Source organism: Harpia harpyja, chromosome 8 (assembly GCF_026419915.1).
Source record: "Harpia harpyja isolate bHarHar1 chromosome 8, bHarHar1 primary haplotype, whole genome shotgun sequence".
NCBI lineage: Eukaryota > Metazoa > Chordata > Aves > Accipitriformes > Accipitridae > Harpia > Harpia harpyja.
The window spans coordinates 23325455-23345608 of NC_068947.1; positions in this window are offsets into that span (position 1 = coordinate 23325455).

Here is a 20154-nt window from a genome sequence, read left to right on the forward strand (position 1 = left end):
CGGAAACCGTTACTACGGCGAGGGCTCGGCTGCCGGGGAAACAATTGTCGACGAGGTCTCGGCTACCGGGGACCATTACTACGACGAGGGCTCGGCTGCCGGGGCAAAAATTGTCGACGAGGGCTCGGCTGCCGGGGACCATTACTACGACGAGGGCTCGGCTGCCGGGGAAAAAATTGTCGACGAGGGCTCGGCTGCCGGGGACCATTACTACGACGAGGGCTCGGCTGCCGGGGACCGTTACTACGACGAGGGCTCGGCTGCCGGGGAAACAATTGTCGACGAGGGCTCGGCTGCCGGGGATCATTACTACGACGAGGGCTCGGCTGCCGGGGACCATTACTACGACGAGGGCTCGGCTGCCGGGGACCATTACTACGACGAGGGCTCGGCTGCCGGGGACCGTTATTACGACTAGGGCTCGGCTGCCGGGGACCATTACTACGACGAGGGCTCGGCTGCCGGGGACCATTACTACGACGAGGGCTCGTCTGCCGGGGACCGTTACTACGACGAGGGCTCTGCTGCCGGGGACCATTACTACGACGAGGGCTCGGCTGCCGGGGACCGTTACTACGACGAGGGCTCGGCTGCCGGGGACCATTACTACGACGAGGGCTCGGCTGCCGGGGACCGTTACTACGACGAGGGCTCGGCTGCCGGGGACCATTACTACGACGAGGGCTCGTCTGCCGGGGACCGTTACTACGACGAGGGCTCGGCTGCCGGGGACCATTACTACGACGAGGGCTCGGCTGCCGGGAAAACAATTGTCGACGAGGGCTCGGCTGCCGGGGACCATTACTACGACGAGGGCTCGGCTGCCGGGGACCATTACTACGACGAGGGCTCGGCTGCCGGGGACCGTTACTACGACGAGGGCTCGGCTGCCGGGGACCATTACTACGACGAGGGCTCGGCTGCCGGGGACCGTTACTACGACGAGGGCTCGGCTGCCGGGGACCATTACTACGACGAGGGCTCGGCTGCCGTGGAAACAATTGTCGATGAGGGCTCGGCTGCCGGGGACCATTACTATGACGAGGGCTCGGCTGTCGGGGACCATTACTACGACGAGGGCTTGGCTGCCGGGGACCGTTACTACGACGAGGGCTCGGCTGCCGGGGACCGTTACTACGACGAGGGCTCGGCTGCCGGGGACCATTACTACGACGAGGGCTCGGCTGCCGGGTAAACAATTGTCGACGAGGGCTCGACTGCCGGGGACCATTACTACGGCGAGGGCTCGGCTGCCGGGGAAACAATTGTCGACGAGGTCTCGGCTGCCGGGGACCATTACTACGACGAGGGCTCGGCTGCCGGGGCAAAAATTGTCGACGAGGGCTCGGCTGCCGCGGACCATTACTACGACGAGGGCTCGGCTGCCGGGGAAAAAATTGTCGACGGGGGCTCGGCTGCCGGGGACCATTACTACGACGAGGGCTCGGCTGCCGGGGACCGTTACTACGACGAGGGCTCGGCTGCCGGGGAAACAATTGTCGACGAGGGCTCGGCTGCCGGGGATCATTACTACGACGAGGGCTCGGCTGCCGGGGACCATTACTACGACGAGGGCTCGGCTGCCGGGGACCGTTATTACGACGAGGGCTCGGCTGCCGGGGACCATTACTACGACGAGGGCTCGGCTGCCGGGGACCATTACTACGACGAGGGCTCGTCTGCCGGGGACCGTTACTACGACGAGGGCTCTGCTGCCGGGGACCATTACTACGACGAGGGCTCGGCTGCCGGGGACCGTTACTACGACGAGGGCTCGGCTGCCGGGGACCGTTACTACGACGAGGGCTCGGCTGCCGGGGACCATTACTACGACGAGGGCTCGGCTGCCGGGGACCGTTACTACGACGAGGGCTCGGCTGCCGGGGACCATTACTACGACGAGGGCTCGTCTGCCGGGGACCGTTACTACGACGAGGGCTCGGCTGCCGGGGACCATTACTACGACGAGGGCTCGGCTGCCGGGGAAACAATTGTCGACGAGGGCTCGGCTGCCGGGGACCATTACTACGACGAGGGCTTGGCTGCCGGGGACCATTACTACGACGAGGGCTCGGCTGCCGGGGACCGTTACTACGATGAGGGCTCGGATGCCGGGGACCATTACTACGACGAGGGCTCGGCTGCCGGGGACCATTACTACGACGAGGGCTCGTCCTCCGGGGACCGTTACTACGACGAGGGCTCGGCTGCCGGGGACCATTACTACGACGAGGGCTCGGCTGCCGGGGAAACAATTGTCGACGAGGGCTCGGCTGCCGGGGACCATTACTACGACGAGGGCTCGGCTGCCGGGGACCGTTATTACGACGAGGGCTCGGCTGCCGGGGAAAAAATTGTCGACGAGGGCTCGGCTGCCGGGGACCATTACTACGACGAGGGCTCGGCTGCCGGGGACCGTTATTACGACGAGGGCTCGGCTGCCGGGGACCATTACTACGACGAGGGCTCGGCTGCCGGGGACCGTTACTACGACGAGGGCTTGGCTGCCGGAAACCGTTACTACGACGAGGGCTCGGCTGCCGGAAACCGTTACTACGACGAGGGCTCGGCTGCCGGGGACCATTACTACGACGAGGGCTCGGCTGCCGGGTAAACAATTGTCGACGAGGGCTCGGCTGCCGGGGGACCATTACTACGATGAGGGCTCGGATGCCGGGGACCATTACTACGACGAGGGCTCGGCTGCCGGGGACCGTTACTACGATGAGGGCTCGGCTGCCGGGGACCGTTATTACGATGAGGGCTCGGCTGCCGGGGATCATTACTACGACGAGGGCTCGGCTGCCGGGGACCATTACTACGACGAGGGCTCGGCTGCCGGGGACCGTTACTACGACGAGGGCTTGGCTGCCGGGGACCATTACTACGACGAGGGATCGGCTGCCGGGGACCCTTACTACGACGAGGGCTCGGCTGCCGGGGACCGTTACTACGACGAGGGCTCGGCTGCCGGGGACCGTTACTACGACGAGGGCTCGTCTGCCGGGGACCGTTACTACGACGAGGACTCGGCTGCCGGGGACCATTACTACGACGAGGGCTCGGCTGCCGGGGACCGTTACTACGACGAGGGCTCGTCTGCCGGGGACCGTTACTACGACAAGGGCTCGGCTACCGGGGACCATTACTACGACGAGGGCTCGGCTGCCGGGGACCGTTATTACGACGAGGGCTCGTCTGCCGGGGACCATTACTACGACGAGGGCTCGGCTGCCGGGGACCATTACTACGACGAGGGCTCGGCTGCCGGGGACCATTACTACGACGAGGGCTCGGCTGCCGGGGAAAAAATTGTCGACGAGGGCTCGACTGCCGGGGACCATTACTACAATGAGGGCTCGGCTGCCGGGGAAAAAATTGTCGACGAGGGCTCGACTGCCGGGGACCATTACTACGACGAGGGCTCGGCTGCCGGGGACCATTACTACGACGAGGGCTCTGCTGCCGGGGAAACAATTGTTGACGAGGGCTCGGCTGCCGGGGACCATTACTACGACGAGGGCTTGGCTGCTGGGGAAACAATTGTCGACGAGGGCTCGGCTGCCGGGGACCATTACTACGACGAGGGCTCGGCTGCCGGGGACCGTTACTACGACGAGGGCTCGGCTGCCGGGGACCGTTACTACGACGAGGGCTCGGCTGCCGGGGACCGTTATTACGACGAGGGCTCGGCTGCCGGGGACCGTTACTACGACGAGGGCTCGGCTGCCGGGGACCGTTACTACGACGAGGGCTCGGCTGCCGGGGACCATTACTACGACGAGGGCTCGGCTGCCGGAGACCATTACTACGACGAGGGCTCGTCTGCCGGGGACCGTTACTACGACGAGGGCTCGGCTGCCGGGGACCATTACTACGACGAGGGCTCGGCTGCCGTGGAAACAATTGTCGACGAGGGCTCGGCTGCCGGGGACCATTACTATGACGAGGGCTCGGCTGCCGGGGACCATTACTACGACGAGGGCTTGGCTGCCGGGGACCGTTACTACGACGAGGGCTCGGCTGCCGGGGACCGTTACTACGACGAGGGCTCGGCTGCCGGGGACCATTACTACGACGAGGGCTCGGCTGCCGGGTAAACAATTGTCGACGAGGGCTCGACTGCCGGGGACCATTACTACGGCGAGGGCTCGGCTGCCGGGGAAACAATTGTCGACGAGGTCTCGGCTACCGGGGACCATTACTACGACGAGGGCTCGGCTGCCGGGGCAAAAATTGTCGACGAGGGCTCGGCTGCCGGGGACCATTACTACGACGAGGGCTCGGCTGCCGGGGAAAAAATTGTCGACGAGGGCTCGGCTGCCGGGGACCATTACTACGACGAGGGCTCGGCTGCCGGGGACCGTTACTACGACGAGGGCTCGGCTGCCGGGGAAACAATTGTCGACGAGGGCTCGGCTGCCGGGGATCATTACTACGACGAGGGCTCGGCTGCCGGGGACCATTACTACGACGAGGGCTCGGCTGCCGGGGACCATTACTACGACGAGGGCTCGGCTGCCGGGGACCGTTATTACGACGAGGGCTCGGCTGCCGGGGACCATTACTACGACGAGGGCTCGGCTGCCGGGGACCATTACTACGACGAGGGCTCGTCTGCCGGGGACCGTTACTACGACGAGGGCTCTGCTGCCGGGGACCATTACTACGACGAGGGCTCGGCTGCCGGGGACCGTTACTACGACGAGGGCTCGGCTGCCGGGGACCGTTACTATGACGAGGGCTCGGCTGCCGGGGACCATTACTACGACGAGGGCTCGGCTGCCGGGGACCGTTACTACGACGAGGGCTCGGCTGCCGGGGACCATTACTACGACGAGGGCTCGTCTGCCGGGGACCGTTACTACGACGAGGGCTCGGCTGCCGGGGACCATTACTACGACGAGGGCTCGGCTGCCGGGGAAACAATTGTCGACGAGGGCTCGGCTGCCGGGGACCATTACTACGACGAGGGCTCGGCTGCCGGGGACCATTACTACGACGAGGGCTCGGCTGCCGGGGACCGTTACTACGACGAGGGCTCGGCTGCCGGGGACCATTACTACGACGAGGGCTCGGCTGCCGGGGACCGTTACTACGACGAGGGCTCGGCTGCCGGGGACCATTACTACGACGAGGGCTCGGCTGCCGTGGAAACAATTGTCGACGAGGGCTCGGCTGCCGGGGACCATTACTATGACGAGGGCTCGGCTGTCGGGGACCATTACTACGACGAGGGCTCGGCTGCCGGGGACCATTACTACGACGAGGGCTCGGCTGCCGGGTAAACAATTGTCGACGAGGGCTCGACTGCCGGGGACCATTACTACGGCGAGGGCTCGGCTGCCGGGGAAACAATTGTCGACGAGGTCTCGGCTGCCGGGGACCATTACTACGACGAGGGCTCGGCTGCCGGGGCAAAAATTGTCGACGAGGGCTCGGCTGCCGCGGACCATTACTACGACGAGGGCTCGGCTGCCGGGGAAAAAATTGTCGACGGGGGCTCGGCTGCCGGGGACCATTACTACGACGAGGGCTCGGCTGCCGGGGACCGTTACTACGACGAGGGCTCGGCTGCCGGGGAAACAATTGTCGACGAGGGCTCGGCTGCCGGGGATCATTACTACGACGAGGGCTCGGCTGCCGGGGACCATTACTACGACGAGGGCTCGGCTGCCGGGGACCGTTATTACGACGAGGGCTCGGCTGCCGGGGACCATTACTACGACGAGGGCTCGGCTGCCGGGGACCATTACTACGACGAGGGCTCGTCTGCCGGGGACCGTTACTACGACGAGGGCTCTGCTGCCGGGGACCATTACTACGACGAGGGCTCGGCTGCCGGGGACCGTTACTACGACGAGGGCTCGGCTGCCGGGGACCGTTACTACGACGAGGGCTCGGCTGCCGGGGACCATTACTACGACGAGGGCTCGGCTGCCGGGGACCGTTACTACGACGAGGGCTCGGCTGCCGGGGACCATTACTACGACGAGGGCTCGTCTGCCGGGGACCGTTACTACGACGAGGGCTCGGCTGCCGGGGACCATTACTACGACGAGGGCTCGGCTGCCGGGGAAACAATTGTCGACGAGGGCTCGGCTGCCGGGGACCATTACTACGACGAGGGCTTGGCTGCCGGGGACCATTACTACGACGAGGGCTCGGCTGCCGGGGACCGTTACTACGATGAGGGCTCGGATGCCGGGGACCATTACTACGACGAGGGCTCGGCTGCCGGGGACCATTACTACGACGAGGGCTCGTCCTCCGGGGACCGTTACTACGACGAGGGCTCGGCTGCCGGGGACCATTACTACGACGAGGGCTCGGCTGCCGGGGAAACAATTGTCGACGAGGGCTCGGCTGCCGGGGACCATTACTACGACGAGGGCTCGGCTGCCGGGGACCGTTATTACGACGAGGGCTCGGCTGCCGGGGAAAAAATTGTCGACGAGGGCTCGGCTGCCGGGGACCATTACTACGACGAGGGCTCGGCTGCCGGGGACCGTTATTACGACGAGGGCTCGGCTGCCGGGGACCATTACTACGACGAGGGCTCGGCTGCCGGGGACCGTTACTACGACGAGGGCTCGGTTGCCGGGGACCATTACTACGACGAGGGCTCGGCTGCCGGGGAAACAATTGTCGACGAGGGCTCGGCTGCCGGGGACCATTACTATGACGAGGGCTCAGCTGCCGGGGACCATTACTACGACGAGGGCTTGGCTGCCGGAAACCGTTACTACGACGAGGGCTCGGCTGCCGGAAACCGTTACTACGACGAGGGCTCGGCTGCCGGGGACCATTACTACGACGAGGGCTCGGCTGCCGGGTAAACAATTGTCGACGAGGGCTCGGCTGCCGGGGACCATTACTACGATGAGGGCTCGGATGCCGGGGACCATTACTACGACGAGGGCTCGGCTGCCGGGGACCGTTACTACGATGAGGGCTCGGCTGCCGGGGACCGTTATTACGATGAGGGCTCGGCTGCCGGGGATCATTACTACGACGAGGGCTCGGCTGCCGGGGACCATTACTACGACGAGGGCTCGGCTGCCGGGGACCGTTACTACGACGAGGGCTTGGCTGCCGGGGACCATTACTACGACGAGGGATCGGCTGCCGGGGACCCTTACTACGACGAGGGCTCGGCTGCCGGGGACCGTTACTACGACGAGGGCTCGGCTGCCGGGGACCGTTACTACGACGAGGGCTCGTCTGCCGGGGACCGTTACTACGACGAGGACTCGGCTGCCGGGGACCATTACTACGACGAGGGCTCGGCTGCCGGGGACCGTTACTACGACGAGGGCTCGTCTGCCGGGGACCGTTACTACGACAAGGGCTCGGCTACCGGGGACCATTACTACGACGAGGGCTCGGCTGCCGGGGACCGTTATTACGACGAGGGCTCGTCTGCCGGGGACCATTACTACGACGAGGGCTCGGCTGCCGGGGACCATTACTACGACGAGGGCTCGGCTGCCGGGGACCATTACTACGACGAGGGCTCGGCTGCCGGGGAAAAAATTGTCGACGAGGGCTCGACTGCCGGGGACCATTACTACAATGAGGGCTCGGCTGCCGGGGAAAAAATTGTCGACGAGGGCTCGACTGCCGGGGACCATTACTACGACGAGGGCTCGGCTGCCGGGGACCATTACTACGACGAGGGCTCTGCTGCCGGGGAAACAATTGTTGACGAGGGCTCGGCTGCCGGGGACCATTACTACGACGAGGGCTTGGCTGCTGGGGAAACAATTGTCGACGAGGGCTCGGCTGCCGGGGACCATTACTACGACGAGGGCTCGGCTGCCGGGGACCGTTACTACGACGAGGGCTCGGCTGCCGGGGACCGTTACTACGACGAGGGCTCGGCTGCCGGGGGACCGTTATTACGACGAGGGCTCGGCTGCCGGGGACCGTTACTACGACGAGGGCTCGGCTGCCGGGGACCGTTACTACGACGAGGGCTCGGCTGCCGGGGACCATTACTACGACGAGGGCTCGGCTGCCGGAGACCATTACTACGACGAGGGCTCGTCTGCCGGGGACCGTTACTACGACGAGGGCTCGGCTGCCGGGGACCATTACTACGACGAGGGCTCGGCTGCCGTGGAAACAATTGTCGACGAGGGCTCGGCTGCCGGGGACCATTACTATGACGAGGGCTCGGCTGCCGGGGACCATTACTACGACGAGGGCTTGGCTGCCGGGGACCGTTACTACGACGAGGGCTCGGCTGCCGGGGACCGTTACTACGACGAGGGCTCGGCTGCCGGGGACCATTACTACGACGAGGGCTCGGCTGCCGGGTAAACAATTGTCGACGAGGGCTCGACTGCCGGGGACCATTACTACGGCGAGGGCTCGGCTGCCGGGGAAACAATTGTCGACGAGGGCTCGGCTGCCGGGGACCATTACTACGACGAGGGCTCGGCTGCCGGGGAAACAATTGTCGACGAGGGCTCGGCTGCCGGGGACCATTACTACGACGAGGGCTCGGCTGCCAGGGACCGTTACTACGACGAGGGCTCGGCTGCCGGGGACCATTACTACGACGAGGGCTCGGCTGCCGGGGACCGTTACTACGATGAGGGCTCGGCTGCCGGGGAAACAATTGTCGACGAGGGCTCGGCTGCCGGGGATCATTACTACGACGAGGGCTCGGCTGCCGGGGACCATTACTACGACGAGGGCTCGGCTGCCGGGGACCGTTACTACGACGAGGGCTCGGCTGCTGGGGACCGTTATTACGACGAGGGCTCGGCTGCCGGGGACCATTACTACGACGAGGGCTCGTCTGCCGGGGACCGTTACTACGACGAGGGCTCGGCTGCCGGGGACCATTACTACGACGAGGGCTCGGCTGCCGGGGAAAAAATTGTCGACGAGGGCTCGGCTGCCGGGGACCATTACTACGACGAGGGCTCGGCTACCTGGGACCATTACTACGACGAGGGCTCGGCTGCCGGGGACCGTTACTACGACGAGGGCTCGGCTGCCGGGGACCGTTACTACGACGAGGGCTCGGCTGCCGGGGACCGTTACTACGACGAGGGCTCGGCTGCCGGGGACCATTACTACGACGAGGGCTCGGCTGCCGGGGAAACAATTGTCGACGAGGGCTCGGCTGCCGGGGACCATTACTACGACGAGGGCTCGGCTGCCGGGGAAAAAATTGTCGACGAGGGCTCGGCTGCCGGGGACCATTACTACGACGAGGGCTCGGCTGCCAGGGACCGTTACTACGACGAGGGCTCGGCTGCCGGGGACCATTACTACGACGAGGGCTCGGCTGCCGGGGACCGTTACTACGACGAGGGCTCGGCTGCCGGGGACCGTTACTACGACGAGGGCTCGGCTGCCGGGGACCGTTACTACGACGAGGGCTCGGCTACCGGGGACCGTTACTACGACGAGGGCTCGGCTGCCGGGGACCATTACTACGACGAGGGCTCGGCTGCCGGGGACCGTTATTACGACGAGGGCTCGGCTGCCGGGGACCATTACTACGACGAGGGCTCGGCTGCCGGGGAAAAAATTGTCGACGAGGGCTCGACTGCCGGGGACCATTACTACAATGAGGGCTCGGCTGCCGGGGAAAAAATTGTCGACGAGGGCTCGGCTGCCGGGGACCATTACTACGACGAGGGCTCGGCTGCCGGGGACCGTTATTACGACGAGGGCTCGGCTGCCGGGGAAAAAATTGTCGACGAGGGCTCGGCTGCCGGGGACCATTACTACGACGAGGGCTCGGCTGCCGGGGACCGTTATTACGACGAGGGCTCGGCTGCCGGGGACCATTACTACGACGAGGGCTCGGCTGCCGGGGACCGTTACTACGACGAGGGCTCGGTTGCCGGGGACCATTACTACGACAAGGGCTCGTCTGCCGGGGAAACAATTGTCGACGAGGGCTCGGCTGCCGGGGACCATTACTATGACGAGGGCTCGGCTGCCGGGGACCATTACAACGACGAGGGCTTGGCTGCCGGAAACCGTTACTACGACGAGGGCTCGGCTGCCGGGGACCGTTACTACGACGAGGGCTCGGCTGCCGGGGACCATTACTACGACGAGGGCTCGGCTGCCGGGTAAACAATTGTCGACGAGGGCTCGGCTGCCGGGGACCATTACTACGATGAGGGCTCGGATGCCGGGGACCATTACTACGACGAGGGCTCGGCTGCCGGGGACCGTTACTACGATGAGGGCTCGGCTGCCGGGGACCGTTATTACGATGAGGGCTCGGCTGCCGGGGATCATTACTACGACGAGGGCTCGGCTGCCGGGGATCATTACTACGACGAGGGCTCGGCTGCCGGGGACCATTACTACGACGAGGGCTCGGCTGCCGGGGACCGTTACTACGACGAGGGCTTGGCTGCCGGGGACCATTACTACGACGAGGGATCGGCTGCCGGGGACCGTTACTACGACGAGGGATCGGCTGCCGGGGACCGTTACTACGACGAGGGCTCGGCTGCCGGGGACCGTTACTACGACGAGGGCTCGTCTGCCGGGGACCGTTACTACGACGAGGACTCGGCTGCCGGGGACCATTACTACGACGAGGGCTCGGCTGCCGGGGACCGTTACTACGACGAGGGCTCGTCTGCCGGGGACCGTTACTACGACAAGGGCTCGGCTACCGGGGACCGTTACTACGACGAGGGCTCGGCTGCCGGGGACCGTTATTACGACGAGGGCTCGTCTGCCGGGGACCATTACTACGACGAGGGCTCGGCTGCCGGGGACCATTACTACGACGAGGGCTCGGCTGCCGGCGACCGTTATTACGACGAGGGCTCGGCTGCCGGGGACCATTACTACGACGAGGGCTCGGCTGCCGGGGAAAAAATTGTCGACGAGGGCTCGGCTGCCGGGGACCATTACTACGACGAGGGCTTGGCTGCTGGGGAAACAATTGTCGACGAGGGCTCGGCTGCCGGGGACCATTACTACGACGAGGGCTCGGCTGCCGGGGACCGTTACTACGACGAGGGCTCGGCTGCCGGGGACCGTTACTACGACGAGGGCTCGGCTGCCGGGGACCGTTATTACGACGAGGGCTCGGCTGCCGGGGACCGTTACTACGACGAGGGCTCGGCTGCCGGGGACCGTTACTACGACGAGGGCTCGGCTGCCGGGGACCATTACTACGACGAGGGCTCGGCTGCCGGAGACCATTACTACGACGAGGGCTCGTCTGCCGGGGACCGTTACTACGACGAGGGCTCGGCTGCCGGGGACCATTACTACGACGAGGGCTCGGCTGCCGTGGAAACAATTGTCGACGAGGGCTCGGCTGCCGGGGACCATTACTATGACGAGGGCTCGGCTGCCGGGGACCATTACTACGACGAGGGCTCGGCTGCCAGGGACCGTTACTACGACGAGGGCTCGGCTGCCGGGGACCATTACTACGACGAGGGCTCGGCTGCCGGGGACCGTTACTACGACGAGGGCTCGGCTGCCGGGGACCGTTACTACGACGAGGGCTCGGCTGCCGGGGACCGTTACTACGACGAGGGCTCGGCTACCGGGGACCGTTACTACGACGAGGGCTCGGCTGCCGGGGACCGTTACTACGACGAGGGCTCGGCTGCCGGGGACCATTACTACGACGAGGGCTCGGCTGCCGGGGACCGTTATTACGACGAGGGCTCGGCTGCCGGGGACCATTACTACGACGAGGGCTCGGCTGCCGGGGAAAAAATTGTCGACGAGGGCTCGACTGCCGGGGACCATTACTACAACGAGGGCTCGGCTGCCGGGGAAAAAATTGTCGACGAGGGCTCGGCTGCCGGGGACCATTACTACGACGAGGGCTCGGCTGCCGGGGACCGTTATTACGACGAGGGCTCGGCTGCCGGGGAAAAAATTGTCGACGAGGGCTCGGCTGCCGGGGACCATTACTACGACGAGGGCTCGGCTGCCGGGGACCGTTATTACGACGAGGGCTCGGCTGCCGGGGACCATTACTACGACGAGGGCTTGGCTGCCGGAAACCGTTACTACGACGAGGGCTCGGCTGCCGGGGACCGTTACTACGACGAGGGCTCGGCTGCCGGGGACCATTACTACGACGAGGGCTCGGCTGCCGGGTAAACAATTGTCGACGAGGGCTCGGCTGCCGGGGACCATTACTACGATGAGGGCTCGGATGCCGGGGACCATTACTACGACGAGGGCTCGGCTGCCGGGGACCGTTACTACGATGTGGGCTCGGCTGCCGGGGACCGTTATTACGATGAGGGCTCGGCTGCCGGGGATCATTACTACGACGAGGGCTCGGCTGCCGGGGACCATTACTACGACGAGGGCTCGGCTGCCGGGGACCGTTACTACGACGAGGGCTCGGCTGCCGGGGACCATTACTACGACGAGGGATCGGCTGCCGGGGACCGTTACTACGACGAGGGATCGGCTGCCGGGGACCGTTACTACGACGAGGGCTCGGCTGCCGGGGACCGTTACTACGACGAGGGCTCGGCTGCCGGGGACCGTTACTACGACGAGGGCTCGGCTGCCGGGGACCATTACTACGACGAGGGCTCGTCTGCCGGGGGACCGTTACTACGACGAGGGCTCGTCTGCCGGGGACCGTTACTACGACAAGGGCTCGGCTACCGGGGACCATTACTACGACGAGGGCTCGGCTGCCGGGGACCGTTATTACGACGAGGGCTCGTCTGCCGGGGACCATTACTACGACGAGGGCTCGGCTGCCGGGGACCATTACTACGACGAGGGCTCGGCTGCCGGGGACCGTTATTACGACGAGGGCTCGGCTGCCGGGGACCATTACTACGACGAGGGCTCGGCTGCCGGGGAAAAAATTGTCGACGAGGGCTCGACTGCCGGGGACCATTACTACAACGAGGGCTCGGCTGCCGGGGAAAAAATTGTCGACGAGGGCTCGACTGCCGGGGACCATTACTACGACGAGGGCTCGGCTGCCGGGGACCATTACTACGACGAGGGCTCGTCTGCCGGGGACCATTACTACGACGAGGGCTCGGCTGCCGGGGAAACAATTGTTGACGAGGGCTCGGCTGCCGGGGACCGTTACTACGACGAGGGCTTGGCTGCTGGGGAAACAATTGTCGACGAGGGCTCGGCTGCCGGGGACCATTACTACGACGAGTGCTCGGCTGCCGGGGACCGTTACTACGACGAGGGCTCGGCTGCCGGGGACCGTTACTACGACGAGGGCTCGGCTGCCGGGGACCGTTATTACGACGAGGGCTCGGCTGCCGGGGACCGTTACTACGACGAGGACTCGGCTGCCGGGGACCGTTACTACGACGAGGGCTCGGCTGCCGGGGACCATTACTACGACGAGGGCTCGGCTGCCGGAGACCATTACTACGACGAGGGCTCGTCTGCCGGGGACCGTTACTACAACGAGGGCTCGGCTGCCGGGGACCATTACTACGACGAGGGCTCGGCTGCCGTGGAAACAATTGTCGACGAGGGCTCGGCTGCCGGGGACCATTACTATGACGAGGGCTCGGCTGCCGGGGACCATTACTACGACGAGGGCTTGGCTGCCGGGGACCGTTACTACGACGAGGGCTCGGCTGCCGGGGACCGTTACTACGACGATGGCTCGGATGCCGGGGACCATTACTACGACGAGGGCTCGGCTGCCGGGTAAACAATTGTCGACGAGGGCTCGACTGCCGGGGACCATTACTACGGCGAGGGCTCGGCTGCCGGGGAAACAATTGTCGACGAGGGCTCGGCTGCCGGGGACCATTACTACGGCGAGGGCTCGGCTGCCGGGGAAACAATTGTCGACGAGGGCTCGACTGCCGGGGACCATTACTACGGCGAGGGCTCGGCTGCCGGGGACCGTTATTACGACGAGGGCTCGGCTGCCGGGGACCATTACTACGACGAGGGCTCGGCTGCCGGGGAAAAAATTGTCGACGAGGGCTCGACTGCCGGGGACCATTACTACAACGAGGGCTCGGCTGCCGGGGAAAAAATTGTCGACGAGGGCTCGACTGCCGGGGACCATTACTACGACGAGGGCTCGGCTGCCGGGGACCATTACTACGACGAGGGCTCGTCTGCCGGGGACCATTACTACGACGAGGGCTCGGCTGCCGGGGAAACAATTGTTGACGAGGGCTCGGCTGCCGGGGACCGTTACTACGACGAGGGCTTGGCTGCTGGGGAAACAATTGTCGACGAGGGCTCGGCTGCCGGGGACCATTACTACGACGAGTGCTCGGCTGCCGGGGACCGTTACTACGACGAGGGCTCGGCTGCCGGGGACCGTTACTACGACGAGGGCTCGGCTGCCGGGGACCGTTATTACGACGAGGGCTCGGCTGCCGGGGACCGTTACTACGACGAGGACTCGGCTGCCGGGGACCGTTACTACGACGAGGGCTCGGCTGCCGGGGACCATTACTACGACGAGGGCTCGGCTGCCGGAGACCATTACTACGACGAGGGCTCGTCTGCCGGGGACCGTTACTACGACGAGGGCTCGGCTGCCGGGGACCATTACTACGACGAGGGCTCGGCTGCCGTGGAAACAATTTTCGACGAGGGCTCGGCTGCCGGGGACCATTACTATGACGAGGGCTCGGCTGCCGGGGACCATTACTACGACGAGGGCTTGGCTGCCGGGGACCGTTACTACGACGAGGGCTCGGCTGCCGGGGACCGTTACTACGACGATGGCTCGGATGCCGGGGACCATTACTACGACGAGGGCTCTGCTGCCGGGTAAACAATTGTCGACGAGGGCTCGACTGCCGGGGACCATTACTACGGCGAGGGCTCGGCTGCCGGGGAAACAATTGTCGACGAGGGCTCGGCTGCCGGGGACCATTACTACGGCGAGGGCTCGGCTGCCGGGGAAACAATTGTCGACGAGGGCTCGACTGCCGGGGACCATTACTACGGCGAGGGCTCGGCTGCCGGGGAAACAATTGTCGACGAGGGCTCGGCTGCCGGGGACCATTACTACGACGAGGGCTCGGCTGCCGGGGGAAACAATTGTCGACGAGGGCTCGGCTGCCGGGGACCATTACTACGACGAGGGCTCGGCTGCCAGGGACCGTTACTACGACGAGGGCTCGGCTGCCGGGGACCATTACTACGACGAGGGCTCGGCTGCCGGGGACCGTTACTACGACGAGGGCTCGGCTGCCGGGGAAACAATTGTCGACGAGGGCTCGGCTGCCGGGGATCATTACTACGACGAGGGCTCGGCTGCCGGGGACCATTACTACGACGAGGGCTCGGCTGCCGGGGACCGTTACTACGACGAGGGCTCGGCTGCCAGGGACCGTTATTACGACGAGGGCTAGGCTGCCGGGGACCATTACTACGACGAGGGCTCGTCTGCCGGGGACCGTTACTACGACGAGGGCTCGGCTGCCGGGGACCATTACTACGACGAGGGCTCGGCTGCCGGGGAAACAATTGTCGACGAGGGCTCGGCTGCCGGGGACCATTACTACGACGAGGGCTCGGCTACCTGGGACCATTACTACGACGAGGGCTCGGCTGCCGGGGACCGTTACTACGACGAGGGCTCGGCTGCCGGGGACCGTTACTACGACGAGGGCTCGGCTGCCGGGGACCATTACTACGACGAGGGCTCGGCTGCCGGGGACCATTACTACGACGAGGGCTCGGCTGCCGGGGAAACAATTGTCGACGAGGGCTCGGCTGCCGGGGACCATTACTACGACGAGGGCTCGGCTACCGGGGAAAAAATTGTCGACGAGGGCTCGGCTGCCGGGGACCATTACTACGACGAGGGCTCGGCTGCCAGGGACCGTTACTACGACGAGGGCTCGGCTGCCGGGGACCATTACTACGACGAGGGCTCGGCTGCCGGGGACCGTTACTACGACGAGGGCTCGGCTGCCGGGGACCGTTACTACGACGAGGGCTCGGCTACCGGGGACCGTTACTACGACGAGGGCTCGGCTGCCGGGGACCGTTAGTACGACGAGGGCTCGGCTGCCGGGGACCATTACTACGACGAGGGCTCGGCTGCCGGGGACCGTTATTACGACGAGGGCTCGGCTGCCGGGGACCATTACTACGACGAGGGCTCGGCTGCCGGGGAAAAAATTGTCGACGAGGGCTCGACTGCCGGGGACCATTACTACAACGAGGGCTCGGCTGCCGGGGAAAAAATTGTCGACGAGGGCTCGACTGCCGGGGACCATTACTACGACGAGGGCTCGGCTGCCGGGGACCATTACTACGACGAGGGCTCGTCTGCCGGGGACCATTACTACGACGAGGGCTCGGCTGCCGGGGAAACAATTGTTGACGAGGGCTCGGCTGCCGGGGACCATTACTACGACGAGGGCTCGGCTGCCGGGGAAACAATTGTCGACGAGGGCTCGGCTGCCGGGGACCATTACTATGACGAGGGCTCGGCTGCCGGGGACCATTACTACGACGAGGGCTCGGCTGCCGGGGACCGTTATTACGACGAGGGCTCGGCTGCCGGGGAAAAAATTGTCGACGAGGGCTCGGCTGCCGGGGACCATTACTACGACGAGGGCTCGGCTGCCGGGGACCGTTATTACGACGAGGGCTCGGCTGCCGGGGACCATTACTACGACGAGGGCTCGGCTGCCGGGGACCGTTACTACGACGAGGGCTCGGTTGCCGGGGACCATTACTACGACAAGGGCTCGTCTGCCGGGGAAACAATTGTCGACGAGGGCTCGGCTGCCGGGGACCATTACTATGACGAGGGCTCGGCTGCCGGGGACCATTACAACGACGAGGGCTTGGCTGCCGGAAACCGTTACTACGACGAGGGCTCGGCTGCCGGGTAAACAATTGTCGACGAGGGCTCGGCTGCCGGGGACCATTACTACGATGAGGGCTCGGATGCCGGGGACCATTACTACGACGAGGGCTCGGCTGCCGGGGACCGTTACTACGATGAGGGCTCGGCTGCCGGGGACCGTTATTACGATGAGGGCTCGGCTGCCGGGGATCATTACTACGACGAGGGCTCGGCTGCCGGGGATCATTACTACGACGAGGGCTCGGCTGCCGGGGACCATTACTACGACGAGGGCTCGGCTGCCGGGGACCGTTACTACGACGAGGGCTTGGCTGCCGGGGACCATTACTACGACGAGGGATCGGCTGCCGGGGACCGTTACTACGACGAGGGCTCGGCTGCCGGGGACCGTTACTACGACGAGGGCTCGGCTGCCGGGGACCGTTACTACGACGAGGACTCGGCTGCCGGGGACCATTACTACGACGAGGGCTCGGCTGCCGGGGACCGTTACTACGACGAGGGCTCGTCTGCCGGGGACCGTTACTACGACAAGGGCTCGGCTACCGGGGACCATTACTACGACGAGGGCTCGGCTGCCGGGGACCGTTATTACGACGAGGGCTCGTCTGCCGGGGACCATTACTACGACGAGGGCTCGGCTGCCGGGGACCATTACTACGACGAGGGCTCGGCTGCCGTCGACCGTTATTACGACGAGGGCTCGGCTGCCGGGGACCATTACTACGACGAGGGCTCGGCTGCCGGGGAAAAAATTGTCGACGAGGGCTCGGCTGCCGGGGACCATTACTACGACGAGGGCTTGGCTGCTGGGGAAACAATTGTCGACGAGGGCTCGGCTGCCGGGGACCATTACTACGACGAGGGCTCGGCTGCCGGGGACCGTTACTACGACGAGGGCTCGGCTGCCGGGGACCGTTACTACGACGAGGGCTCGGCTGCCGGGGACCGTTATTACGACGAGGGCTCGGCTGCCGGGGACCGTTACTACGACGAGGGCTCGGCTGCCGGGGACCGTTACTACGACGAGGGCTCGGCTGCCGGGGACCATTACTACGACGAGGGCTCGGCTGCCGGAGACCATTACTACGACGAGGGCTCGTCTGCCGGGGACCGTTACTACGACGAGGGCTCGGCTGCCGGGGACCATTACTACGACGAGGGCTCGGCTGCCGTGGAAACAATTGTCGACGAGGGCTCGGCTGCCGGGGACCATTACTATGACGAGGGCTCGGCTGCCGGGGACCATTACTACGACGAGGGCTCGGCTGCCGGGGACCGTTACTACGACGAGGGCTCGGCTGCCGGGGACCGTTACTACGACGAGGGCTCGGCTGCCGGGGACCGTTACTACGACGAGGGCTCGGCTGCCGGGGACCATTACTATGACGAGGGCTCGGCTGCCGGGGACCATTACTACGACGAGGGCTCGGCTGCCGGGGAAACAATTGTCGACGAGGGCTCGGCTGCCGGGGACCATTACTACGACGAGGGCTCGGCTGCCGGGGAAAAAATTGTCGACGAGGGCTCGGCTGCCGGGGACCATTACTACGACGAGGGCTCGGCTGCCAGGGACCGTTACTACGACGAGGGCTCGGCTGCCGGGGACCATTACTACGACGAGGGCTCGGCTGCCGGGGACCGTTACTACGACGAGGGCTCGGCTGCCGGGGACCGTTACTACGACGAGGGCTCGGCTGCCGGGGACCGTTACTACGACGAGGGCTCGGCTACCGGGGACCGTTACTACGATGAGGGCTCGGCTGCCGGGGACCATTACTACGACGAGGGCTCGGCTGCCGGGGACCGTTATTACGACGAGGGCTCGGCTGCCGGGGACCATTACTACGACGAGGGCTCGGCTGCCGGGGAAAAAATTGTCGACGAGGGCTCGACTGCCGGGGACCATTACTACAACGAGGGCTCGGCTGCCGGGGAAAAAATTGTCGACGAGGGCTCGACTGCCGGGGACCATTACTACGACGAGGGCTCGGCTGCCGGGGACCATTACTACGACGAGGGCTCGTCTGCCGGGGACCATTACTACGACGAGGGCTCGGCTGCCGGGGAAACAATTGTTGACGAGGGCTCGGCTGCCGGGGACCGTTACTACGACGAGGGCTTGGCTGCTGGGGAAACAATTGTCGACGAGGGCTCGGCTGCCGGGGACCATTACTACGACGAGTGCTCGGCTGCCGGGGACCGTTACTACGACGAGGGCTCGGCTGCCGGGGACCGTTACTACGACGAGGGCTCGGCTGCCGGGGACCGTTATTACGACGAGGGCTCGGCTGCCGGGGACCGTTACTACGACGAGGACTCGGCTGCCGGGGACCGTTACTACGACGAGGGCTCGGCTGCCGGGGACCATTACTACGACGAGGGCTCGGCTGCCGGAGACCATTACTACGACGAGGGCTCGTCTGCCGGGGACCGTTACTACGACGAGGGCTCGGCTGCCGGGGACCATTACTACGACGAGGGCTCGGCTGCCGTGGAAACAATTGTCGACGAGGGCTCGGCTGCCGGGGACCATTACTATGACGAGGGCTCGGCTGCCGGGGACCATTACTACGACGAGGGCTTGGCTGCCGGGGACCGTTACTACGACGAGGGCTCGGCTGCCGGGGACCGTTACTACGACGAGGGCTCGGATGCCGGGGACCATTACTACGACGAGGGCTCGGCTGCCGGGTAAACAATTGTCGACGAGGGCTCGACTGCCGGGGACCATTACTACGGCGAGGGCTCGGCTGCCGGGGAAACAATTGTCGACGAGGGCTCGGCTGCCGGGGACCATTACTACGGCGAGGGCTCGGCTGCCGGGGAAACAATTGTCGACGAGGGCTCGACTGCCGGGGACCATTACTACGGCGAGGGCTCGGCTGCCGGGGAAACAATTGTCGACGAGGGCTCGGCTGCCGGGGACCATTACTACGACGAGGGCTCGGCTGCCGGGGAAGCAATTGTCGACGAGGGCTCGGCTGCCGGGGACCATTACTACGACGAGGGCTCGGCTGCCAGGGACCGTTACTACGACGAGGGCTCGGCTGCCGGGGACCATTACTACGACGAGGGCTCGGCTGCCGGGGACCGTTACTACGACGAGGGCTCGGCTGCCGGGGAAACAATTGTCGACGAGGGCTCGGCTGCCGGGGATCATTACTACGACGAGGGCTCGGCTGCCGGGGACCATTACTACGACGAGGGCTCGGCTGCCGGGGACCGTTACTACGACGAGGGCTCGGCTGCCAGGGACCGTTATTACGACGAGGGCTAGGCTGCCGGGGACCATTACTACGACGAGGGCTCGTCTGCCGGGGACCGTTACTACGACG